Genomic DNA, 10980 nt, shown 5'->3' with positions numbered 1-10980 from the left:
GTTGAAGGAATTAAAAATGGAAATAGAAGCAATCAAGAAAGAACACATGGAAACAACCCTGGATATAGAAAACCAAAGGAAGAGACAAGGAGCCATAGATACAAGCATCACCAACAGAATACAAGAGATAGAAGAGAGAATCTCAGGAGCAGAAGATTCCATAGAAATCATCGACCCAACTGTCAAAGATGATGTAAAGCAGAAAAAGCTACTGGTCCAAAACATACAGGAAATCCAGGACTCAATGAGAAGATCAAACCTAAGGATAATAGGTATAGAAGAGAGTGAAGACTCCCAGCTCAAAGGACCAGTAAATATCTTCAACAAAATCATAGAAGAAAACTTCCCTAACCTAAAGAAAGAGAAACCCATAAGCACACAAGAAGCCTACAGAACTCCAAAGAGATTGGACCAGAAAAGAAACTCCTCCTGTCACATAATAGTCAAAACAACAAATGCACAAAATAAAGAAAGAATATTAAAAGCAGTAAGGGAAAAAGGTCAAGTAACATATAAAGGCAGACCTATCAGAATCACACCAGACTTTTCGCCAGAGACTATGAAAGCCAGAATATCCTGGACAGATGTCATACAGACCCTAAGAGAACACAAATGCCAGCCCAGGTTACTGTATCCTGCAAAACTCTCAATTAACATAGATGGAGAAACCAAGATATTCCATGACAAAACCAAATTTACACAATATCTGTCTACAAATCCAGTGCTACAAAGGATAATAAATGGTAAAGCCCAACATAAGGAGGCAATCTACACCCTAGAAAAAGCAAGAAACTGATCGTCTTGGCAACAAAACAAAGAGAAGAAAAGCACACAAACATAACCTCACATCCAAATATGAATATAACGGATAGCAATGATCACTATTCCTTAATATCTCTCAAAATCAATGGTCTCAACTCCCCAATAAAAAGACGTAGATTAACAAACTGGATACGCAATGAGGACCCTGCATTCTGCTGCCTACAGGAAAGACACCTCAGAGACAAAGACAGACACTACCTCAGAGTGAAAGGCTGGAAAACAACTTTCCAAGCAAATGGTCAGAAGAAGCAAGCTGGAATAGCCATTCTAATATAAAATAAAATCAATTTTGAACTAAAAGTCATCAAAAAAGATAAGGAAGGACACTTCATATTCAACAAAGGAAAAATCCATCAAGATGAACTCTCAATCCTAAATATCTATGCCCCAAATACAAGGGCAACTACATACAGAAAAGAAACCTTACTAAAGCTCAAAACACACATTGCACCTCACACAATAATAGTAGGAGATTTCAACACCCCACTCTCATCAATGGACAGATCATGGAAACAGAAATTAAACAGAGACATAGACAGACTAAGAGAAGTTATGAACCAAATGGACTTAACAGATATTTATAGAACATTCTATCTAAAGCAAAAGGATATACATTCTTCTCAACTCCTCATGGTACGTTCTCCAAAACTGACCATATAATTGGTCAAAAAACGGGCCTCAACAGGTACAGAAAGTTAGAAATAATCCCATGCATTCTATCAGACCTCCACGGCCGAAAGCTGCTCTTCAATAACAATAAGGGAAGGACACCCACATATACGTGGAAGTTGAACAATGCTCTACTGAACAATAACCTGGGCAAGGAAGAAATAAAGAAATTAAAAACTTTTTAGAATTCAATGAAAATGAAGGTACAACATATCCAAACTTATGGGACACAATGAAAGCTGTGCTAAGAGGAAAACTCATAGCGCTGAGTGCCTGCAGAAAGAAACAGGAAAGAGCATATGTCAGCAGCTTGACAGCACACCTAAAAGCTCTAGAACAAAAAGAAGCAAATACACCCAGGAGGAGTAGAAGGCAGGAAATAATCAAACTCAGAGCGGAAATCAACCAAGTAGAAACAAAAAGGACCATAGAAAGAATCAACAGAACCAAAAGTTGGTTCTTTGAGAAAATCAACAAGATAGATAAACCCTTAGCCAGACTAACGAGAGGACACAGAGAGTGCGTCCAAATTAACAAAATCAGAAATGAAAAGGGAGACATAACTACAGATTCAGAGGAAATTCAAAAAATCATCAGATCTTACTATAAAAACCTATATTCAACAAAATTTGAAAATCTTCAGGAAATGGACAATTTCCTAGACAGATACCAGGTATCGAAGTTAAATCAGGAACAGATAAACCAGTTAAACAACCCCATAACTCCTAAGGAAATAGAAGCAGTCATTAAAGGTCTCCCAACCAAAAAGAGCCCAGGTCCAGACGGGTTTAGTGCAGAATTCTATCAAACCTTCATAGAAGACCTCATACCAATATTATCCAAACTATTCCACAAAATTGAAACAGATGGAGCCCTACCGAATTCCTTCTACGAAGCCACAATTACTCTTATACCTAAACCACACAAAGACACAACAAAGAAAGAGAACTTCAGACCAATTTCCCTTATGAATATCGACGCAAAAATACTCAATAAAATTCTGGCAAACCGAATTCAAGAGCACATCAAAACAATCATCCAACATGATCAAGTAGGCTTCATCCCAGGCATGCAGGGATGGTTTAATATACGGAAAACCATCAACGTGATCCATTATATAAACAAACTGAAAGAACAAAACCACATGATCATTTCATTAGATGCTGAGAAAGCATTTGACAAAATTCAACACCCCTTCATGATAAAAGTCCTGGAAAGAATAGGAATTCAAGGCCCATACCTAAACATAGTAAAAGCCATGTACAGCAAACCAGTTGCTAATATTAAACTAAATGGAGAGAAACTTAAAGCAATCCCACTAAAATCAGGGACTAGACAAGGCTGCCCACTCTCTCCCTACTTATTCAATATAGTTCTTGAAGTTCTAGCCAGAGCAATCAGACAACAAAAGGAGGTCAAGGGGATACAGATCGGAAAAGAAGAGGTCAAAATATCACTATTTGCAGATGACATGATAGTATATTTAAGTGATCCCAAAAGTTCCACCAGAGAACTACTAAAGCTGATTAAACAACTTCAGCAAAGTGGTTGGGTATAAAATTACTCAAATAAATCAGTAGCCTTCCTCTACACAAAAGAGAAACAAGCTGAGGAAGAAATTAGGGGAATGACACCCTTCATAATAGACCCAAACAATATAAAGTACCTCGGTGTGACTTTAACCAAGCAAGTAAAAGATCTGTACAATAAGAACTTCAAGACTTGAAGAGAGAAATTGAAGAAGACCTCAGAAGATGGAAAGATCTCCTATGCTCATGGATTGGCAGGATTAATATAGTAAAAATGGCCATTTTACCAAAAGCAATCTACAGATTCAATGCAATCCCCATCAAAATACCAATCCAATTCTTCAAAGAGTTAGGCAGAACAATTTGCAAATTCATCTGAAATAACAAAAAACCCAGGATAGCTAAAACTATTCTCAACAATAAAAGGACTTCAGGGGGAATCACTATCCCTGAACTCAAGCAGTATTACAGAGCAATAGTGATAAAAACTGCATGGTATTGGTACAGAGACAGACAGATAGACCTGTGGAATAGAATTGAAGACCCAGAAATGAACGCACACACCTATGGTCACTTGATTTTTGACAAAGGAGCCAAAACCATCCAATGGAAAAAAGATAGTATTTTCAGCAAATGGTGCTGGTTCAACTGGAGGTCAACATGTAGAAGAATGCAGATCGATCCATGCTTATCACCCTGTAAAAAGCTTAAGTCCAAGTGGATCAAGGACCTCCACATCAAACCAGATACACTCAAACTAATAGAAGAAAAACTGGGGAAGCATCTCGAACACATGGGCACTGGAAAAAATTTCCTGAACAAAACACCAATGGCTTATGCTCTAAGATCAAGAATCGACAAATGGGATCTCATAAAACTGCAAAGCTTCTGTAAGGCAAAGGACACGGTGGTTAGGACAAAACGGCAACCAACAGATTGGGAAAAGATCTTTACCAATCCTACAACAGATAGAGGCCTTATATCCAAAATATACAAAGAACTCAAGAAGTTAGACCGCAGGGAAACAAATAACCCTATTAAAAAATGGGGTTCAGAGCTAAACAAAGAATTCACAGCTGAGGAATGACGAATGGCTGAGAAACACCTAAAGAAATGTTCAACATCTTTAGTCATAAGGGAAATGCAAATCAAAACAACCCTGAGATTTCACCTCACACCAGTGAGAATGGCTAAGATCAAAAACTCAGGTGACAGCAGATGTTGGCGAGGATGTGGAGAAAGAGGAACACTCCTCCATTGTTGGTGGGATTGCAGACTGGTAAAACCATTCTGGAAATCAGTCTGGAGGTTCCTCACAAAATTGGACATTGAACTGTCTGAGGATCCAGCTATACCTCTCTTGGGCATATACCCAAAAGATGCCTCAACATATAAAAGAGACACGTGCTCCACTATGTTCATCGCAGCCTTATTTATAATAGCCAGAAAATGGAAAGAACCCAGATGCCCTTCAACAGAGGAATGGATACAGAAAATGTGGTACATCTACACAATGGAATATTACTCAGCTATCAAAAACAACGACTTTATGAAATTCGTAGGCAAATGGTTGGAACTGGAAAATATCATCCTGAGTGAGCTAACCCAATCACAGAAAGACATACATGGTATGCACTCATTGATAAGTGGCTTTTAGCCCAAATGCTTGAATTACCCTAGATCCCTAGAACAAACGAAACTCAAGACGGATGATCAAAATGTGAATGCTTCACTCCTTCTTTAAATGAGGAAAAAGAATACCCTTGGCAGGGAAGGGAGAGGCAAAGATTAAAACAGAGACTGAAGGAACACCCATTCGGAGCCTGCCCCACATGTGGCCCATACATATACAGCCACCCAATTAGACAAGATGGATGAAGCAAAGAAGTGCAGACCGACAGGAGCCGGATGCAGATCGCTCCTGAGAGACACAGCCAGAATACAGCAAATACAGAGGCGAATGCCAGCAGCAAACCACTGAACTGAGAATAGGTCCCCCGTTGAAGGAATCAGAGAAAGAACTCGAAGAGCTTGAAGAGGCTCGAGACCCCAAAAGTACAACAATGTCAAGCAACCAGAGCTTCCAGGGACTAAGCCACTACCTAAATACTATACATGGACTGACCCTGGACTCTGACCTCATAGGTAGCAATGAATATCCTAGTAAGAGCACCAGTGGAAGGGGAAGCCCTGGGTCCTGCTAAGACTGAACCCCCAGTGAACTAGTCTATGGGGGGAGGGCGGTAATGGGGGGAGGGTTGGGAGGGGGACACCCATAAGGAAGGGGAGGGGGGAGGGGCATGTTTGCCCGGAAACCGGGAAAGGGAATAACACTTGAAATGTATATAAGAAATACTCAAGCGCCGGTCACGTGGGGCGCTGGCTGCGCCTGCGGAGAAGCGGTGGCCGCCGAGCGGGATCTGTGCGGGGAGCCGGAAATGGTTGTGGACTACGTCTGTGCGGCTGCGTGGGGCTCGGCCGCGCGGACTGAAGGAGACTGAAGGCCTTCGGATGCCCAGAACCTGTAGGCCGCACTGTGGACTTATTCTTAACCGAGGGGGTGCTGGGGGGACCCTGATGTGGCACCAAATGAAATGAACAAAGGTCCCCAGCCCACAGGCCCCCTCCCGCCAGGTCCCCTGGACTCCCACAGCCAGCGTTTCCCCCGGGGCAGACTGCACCGGTGGTGTTTAGCACGCCTCAAGCGACACAAATGAACACGCCTTCTCAGCCCCGCCAGCACTTCTACCCTAGCCGGGCCCAGCCCCCTAGCAGTGCAGCCTCCCGAGTGCAGAGTGCAGCCCCTGCCCGTCCTGGCCCAGCTCCCCATGTCTACCCTGCTGGATCCCAAGTAATGATGATCCCTTCCCAGATCTCCTACTCAGCCTCCCAAGGAGCCTACTATATCCCTGGACAGGGGCGTTCCACATATGTTGTCCCAACACAGCAGTACCCTGTGCAGCCAGGAGCCCCAGGCTTCTATCCAGGTGCAAGCCCTACCGAGTTTGGGACCTATGCTGGAGCCTATTACCCAGCCCAGAGTGTGCAGCAGTTTCCTGCTAGTGTGGCTCCTGCCCCAGTTCTGATGAACCAGCCACCCCAGATTGCCCCTAAGAGGGAACGGAAAACTATCCGAATTCGAGACCCAAACCAAGGAGGGAAGGATATCACAGAAGAGATCATGTCTGGGGCCCGTACTGCCTCCACACCCACTCCTCCCCAGACGGGAGGCAGTCTGGAGCCTCAACCCAATGGGGAGTCGCCTCAGGTTGCTGTCATTATCCGGCCAGATGACCGGTCACAGGGAGCAGCCATTGGGGGGCGGCCAGGGCTGCCTGGCCCAGAGCACAGCCCTGGCACAGAGTCTCAGCCTTCGTCGCCTTCTCCAACCCCATCACCACCCCCAATTTTGGAGCCGGGGTCTGAGTCTAATCTTGGAGTCCTCTCTATTCCTGGGGACACTATGACAACGGGGATGATACCAATTTCTGTAGAAGAATCGACCCCCATCTCTTGTGAATCTGGGGAGCCATATTGCCTCTCTCCAGAACCCACTCTTGCCGAACCCATACTGGAAGTAGAAGTGACACTCAGCAAACCCATTCCAGAATCTGAGTTCTCTTCCAGTCCTCTCCAGGTTTCCACGTCCCTGGTGCCTCACAGGGCTGAAACTCATGAGCCCAATGGCGTGATCCCATCTGAGGATCTGGAACCAGAGGTGGAGTCAAGCACGGAGCCAGCTCCTCCCCCTCTTTCAGCTTGTGCTTCTGAATCGCTTGTGCCCATTGCTCCAACTGCCCAACCCGAGGAGCTGCTCAATGGAGCCCCCTCGCCACCAGCTGTGGACCTCAGCCCCGTCAGTGAGCCCGAGGAGCAGGCCAAGGAGGTTCCCTCAGCGGCACTGGCCAGCATTGTCTCTCCCACTCCACCTGTGGCTCCTTCTGATACTTCTGCTGCTCAGGAGGAAGAAATAGAAGAAGAAGAAGAAGATGAAGATGGAGAAGCTGAGAGTGAGAAGGGAGGAGAGGACCTCCCTCTCGATAGTACTCCTGTCCCAGCCCAATTGTCTCAGAATTTAGAGGTGGCAGCAGCTCCCCAAGTGGCAGTGTCTGTGCCAAAGAGGAGACGGAAAATTAAAGAGCTAAACAAGAAAGAGGCTGTGGGTGACCTTCTCGATGCCTTCAAGGAGGTGGACCCAGCAGTACCAGAGGTGGAGAATCAGCCTCCTACTGGCAGCAACCCAAGCCCAGAGTCTGAGGGCAGTGCTGCGCTCCCACAGCCTGAGGAAGCAGAGGAAACCTGGGACTCTAAGGAAGACAAAATTCACAATGCCGAGAACATTCAGCCTGGGGAACAGAAGTACGAGTACAAGTCAGATCAGTGGAAGCCTCTCAACCTTGAAGAGAAGAAGCGTTATGATAGGGAGTTCCTGCTGGGCTTTCAGTTCATCTTTGCCAGTATGCAGAAGCCAGAAGGATTGCCCCATATCACTGATGTGGTGCTGGACAAGGCTAATAAAACACCACTTCGGTCACTGGATCCCTCCAGACTACCTGGCATAAACTGTGGCCCAGATTTCACTCCATCCTTTGCCAACCTTGGCCGACCAACCCTCAGCAGCCGTGGGCCCCCAAGGGGTGGGCCAGGTGGGGAGCTGCCCCGAGGGCCGCAGGCTGGCCTGGGACCCAGGCGCTCTCAGCAGGGTCCACGGAAGGAAACTCGCAAGATCATTTCCTCAGTGATAATGACTGAAGACATAAAACTGAACAAAGCAGAGAAGGCGTGGAAACCCAGTAGCAAACGGACAGCCGCTGATAAGGATCGAGGGGAGGAGGATGCTGACGGAAGCAAGACCCAGGACCTGTTCCGAAGGGTACGCTCCATCTTGAATAAGCTGACACCCCAGATGTTTCAGCAGCTGATGAAGCAGGTGACACAGCTGGCCATTGACACGGAGGAACGCCTCAAAGGAGTCATTGACCTCATCTTCGAGAAAGCCATTTCAGAGCCCAACTTCTCTGTGGCTTATGCCAACATGTGCCGCTGCCTCATGGCGCTGAAAGTGCCCACTACAGAAAAGCCAACAGTGACTGTGAATTTTCGAAAACTGTTGTTAAATCGGTGTCAGAAAGAATTTGAGAAAGACAAAGATGATGATGAAGTTTTTGAAAAAAAGCAAAAAGAAATGGATGAAGCTGCTACGGCAGAAGAACGGGGACGCCTGAAAGAAGAACTAGAAGAGGCCCGGGACATAGCTCGGCGGCGCTCTTTAGGGAATATCAAGTTCATTGGGGAGCTATTCAAGTTGAAGATGTTAACAGAAGCAATAATGCATGACTGTGTGGTCAAACTACTTAAAAACCATGATGAGGAGTCCCTAGAATGCCTCTGCCGTCTCCTCACCACGATTGGCAAAGACCTGGACTTTGCAAAAGCCAAGCCTCGAATGGATCAGTATTTCAACCAGATGGAAAAAATCATTAAAGAAAAGAAGACCTCATCTCGCATCCGTTTTATGCTACAGGATGTGCTTGACCTGCGGCAGAGCAATTGGGTGCCGCGTCGCGGGGATCAGGGCCCCAAGACGATCGATCAGATTCACAAGGAGGCTGAAATGGAGGAACACAGGGAGCACATCAAGGTCCAGCAGCTCATGGCCAAGGGCGGCGACAAGCGTCGGGGCGGCCCTCCAGGCCCTCCTGTCAACCGTGGCCTTCCACTTGTGGATGATGGTGGCTGGAATACAGTCCCCATCAGCAAAGGCAGTCGCCCCATTGACACCTCACGGCTCACCAAGATCACAAAGCCTGGGTCCATTGATTCTAACAACCAGCTCTTTGCACCTGGAGGACGACTGAGTTGGGGCAAGGGCAGCAGTGGGGGATCAGGAGCCAAACCCTCAGACACAGCATCGGAAGCTACTCGTCCAGCTACTTTGAATCGCTTTTCTGCTCTTCAACAAACATTACCCGTAGAGAACACAGATAACAGACGTGTTGTACAGAGGAGCAGCTTAAGCCGGGAACGAGGTGAGAAAGCTGGGGACCGGGGAGACCGGCTAGAGCGCAGTGAGCGGGGAGGTGACCGTGGGGACCGACTTGATCGTGCCAGAACACCTGCTACCAAGCGAAGTTTTAGCAAAGAAGTGGAGGAGCGGAGTAGAGAGCGGCCATCCCAGCCTGAGGGACTCCGCAAGGCAGCTAGCCTCACGGAGGATCGAGGTCGGGATCCTGTGAAGCGGGAAGCCACTCTACCTCCAGTGAGCCCTCCAAAGGCTGCGCTCGCTGTGGATGAGGTGGAGAGGAAGTCGAAGGCCATCATTGAAGAGTATCTCCATCTCAATGACATGAAGGAGGCCGTGCAGTGCGTCCAGGAGCTGGCTTCACCCTCCCTGCTCTTCATCTTTGTACGGCTTGGCATCGAGTCCACGCTGGAGCGAAGCACCATTGCTCGTGAGCACATGGGGAGACTGCTGCACCAGCTACTCTGCGCAGGGCACCTCTCTACTGCCCAGTACTACCAAGGGCTGTATGAAACACTAGAATTGGCTGAGGACATGGAAATCGACATCCCTCATGTATGGCTTTACTTGGCAGAACTGATAACACCTATTCTTCAGGAAGACGGGGTACCCATGGGAGAGCTCTTTAGGGAAATTACGAAGCCTCTGAGACCCATGGGCAAAGCCACTTCTTTGTTGCTGGAGATCCTGGGTCTCTTATGCAAGAGCATGGGTCCCAAAAAGGTGGGAATGCTGTGGCGAGAGGCTGGGCTAAGCTGGAGGGAATTTCTAGCAGAAGGCCAAGACGTTGGCTCATTTGTGGCTGAAAAGAAGGTGGAATATACCTTGGGAGAAGAATCTGAAGCTCCTGGCCAGAGGGCACTTGCCTTTGAGGAGCTGCGAAGGCAGCTCGAGAAGCTGCTGAAGGACGGCGGCAGTAACCAGCGTGTGTTTGACTGGATAGAGGCCAACCTGAATGAGCAGCAGATAGCATCCAATACATTAGTTCGAGCCCTCATGACAACTGTCTGTTATTCTGCAATTATCTTTGAGACTCCTCTCCGAGTGGATGTTCAAGTGTTGAAAGTGCGAGCAAGACTGCTTCAGAAATACCTGAGTGATGAGCAGAAGGAGCTACAAGCACTCTATGCTCTCCAGGCCCTTGTAGTGACCTTAGAACAGCCTGCCAACCTGCTTCGGATGTTCTTTGATGCTCTGTATGATGAGGACGTGGTGAAGGAAGACGCCTTCTACAGCTGGGAGAGCAGCAAGGACCCTGCTGAACAGCAGGGCAAGGGTGTGGCCCTTAAATCTGTCACAGCATTCTTCAATTGGCTTCGTGAGGCTGAGGACGAGGAGTCTGATCACAACTGATGGCGGGTGGGGCAGGGGACTTGGAGCCATGGACACGTGGATGGCCCAGCCAGCCAGCCGCCTGGACTGCAGGGGGGCGGCGGCGGCTGTGGCGGCAGTGGCAGTGGGTGCCTGTAGTGCGATGTGTCTTGAGCTAATAAAGTGGCTGATGAGGCAGGATGGCTTGGGGCTGCCTGGGGCCCCCCTCCAGGATGCTGCCAAGTGTCTCTCTCCTCCCCCCAGGGCACAGAGATATATATAAAGTCTTGAAATTTGGTGTGTCTTTGCGGGGGGAGGGGCACTACCGCCTGCCTCTAGGGTCCTTTTTTATTTTCTGAAATCACTCTTGGGACTGCCGTCCTCGCTGCTGGGGGCATATGCCCCAGCCCCTGCACCACCCCTGCTGCTGCCAGGGCAGGGGGAAGGGGGGGGCACGGTGCCTGTAATTATTAAACATGAATTCAATTTAAAAAAAAAAGAAATACTCAAGTTAATAAAAAAAAAAAGAAAGAAAGAAATGGAAAAAAAACTCAGGTGACAGCAAATGCTGGAGAGGATGTGGAGAAAGAGGAACACTCCTCCATTGTTGGTGGGATTGCAGACTGG

General features: G+C 47.4%; 1 pseudogene; it reads left to right on the top strand.

Annotated features, from left to right (window-relative positions):
* The first annotated feature begins 5390 nt into the window (after window positions 1-5390).
* Window positions 5391-10637, top strand: Eif4g1-ps1 (eukaryotic translation initiation factor 4 gamma 1, pseudogene 1; annotated as a pseudogene).
* The last annotated feature ends 343 nt before the right edge of the window (window positions 10638-10980 follow it).

This window comes from Rattus norvegicus, chromosome 2, assembly GCF_036323735.1.
Source record: "Rattus norvegicus strain BN/NHsdMcwi chromosome 2, GRCr8, whole genome shotgun sequence".
Lineage (NCBI taxonomy): Eukaryota > Metazoa > Chordata > Mammalia > Rodentia > Muridae > Rattus > Rattus norvegicus.
The sequence above is the reverse complement of the archived record's forward strand: the minus strand, read 5'-3'. Positions and strand labels throughout refer to the sequence as shown.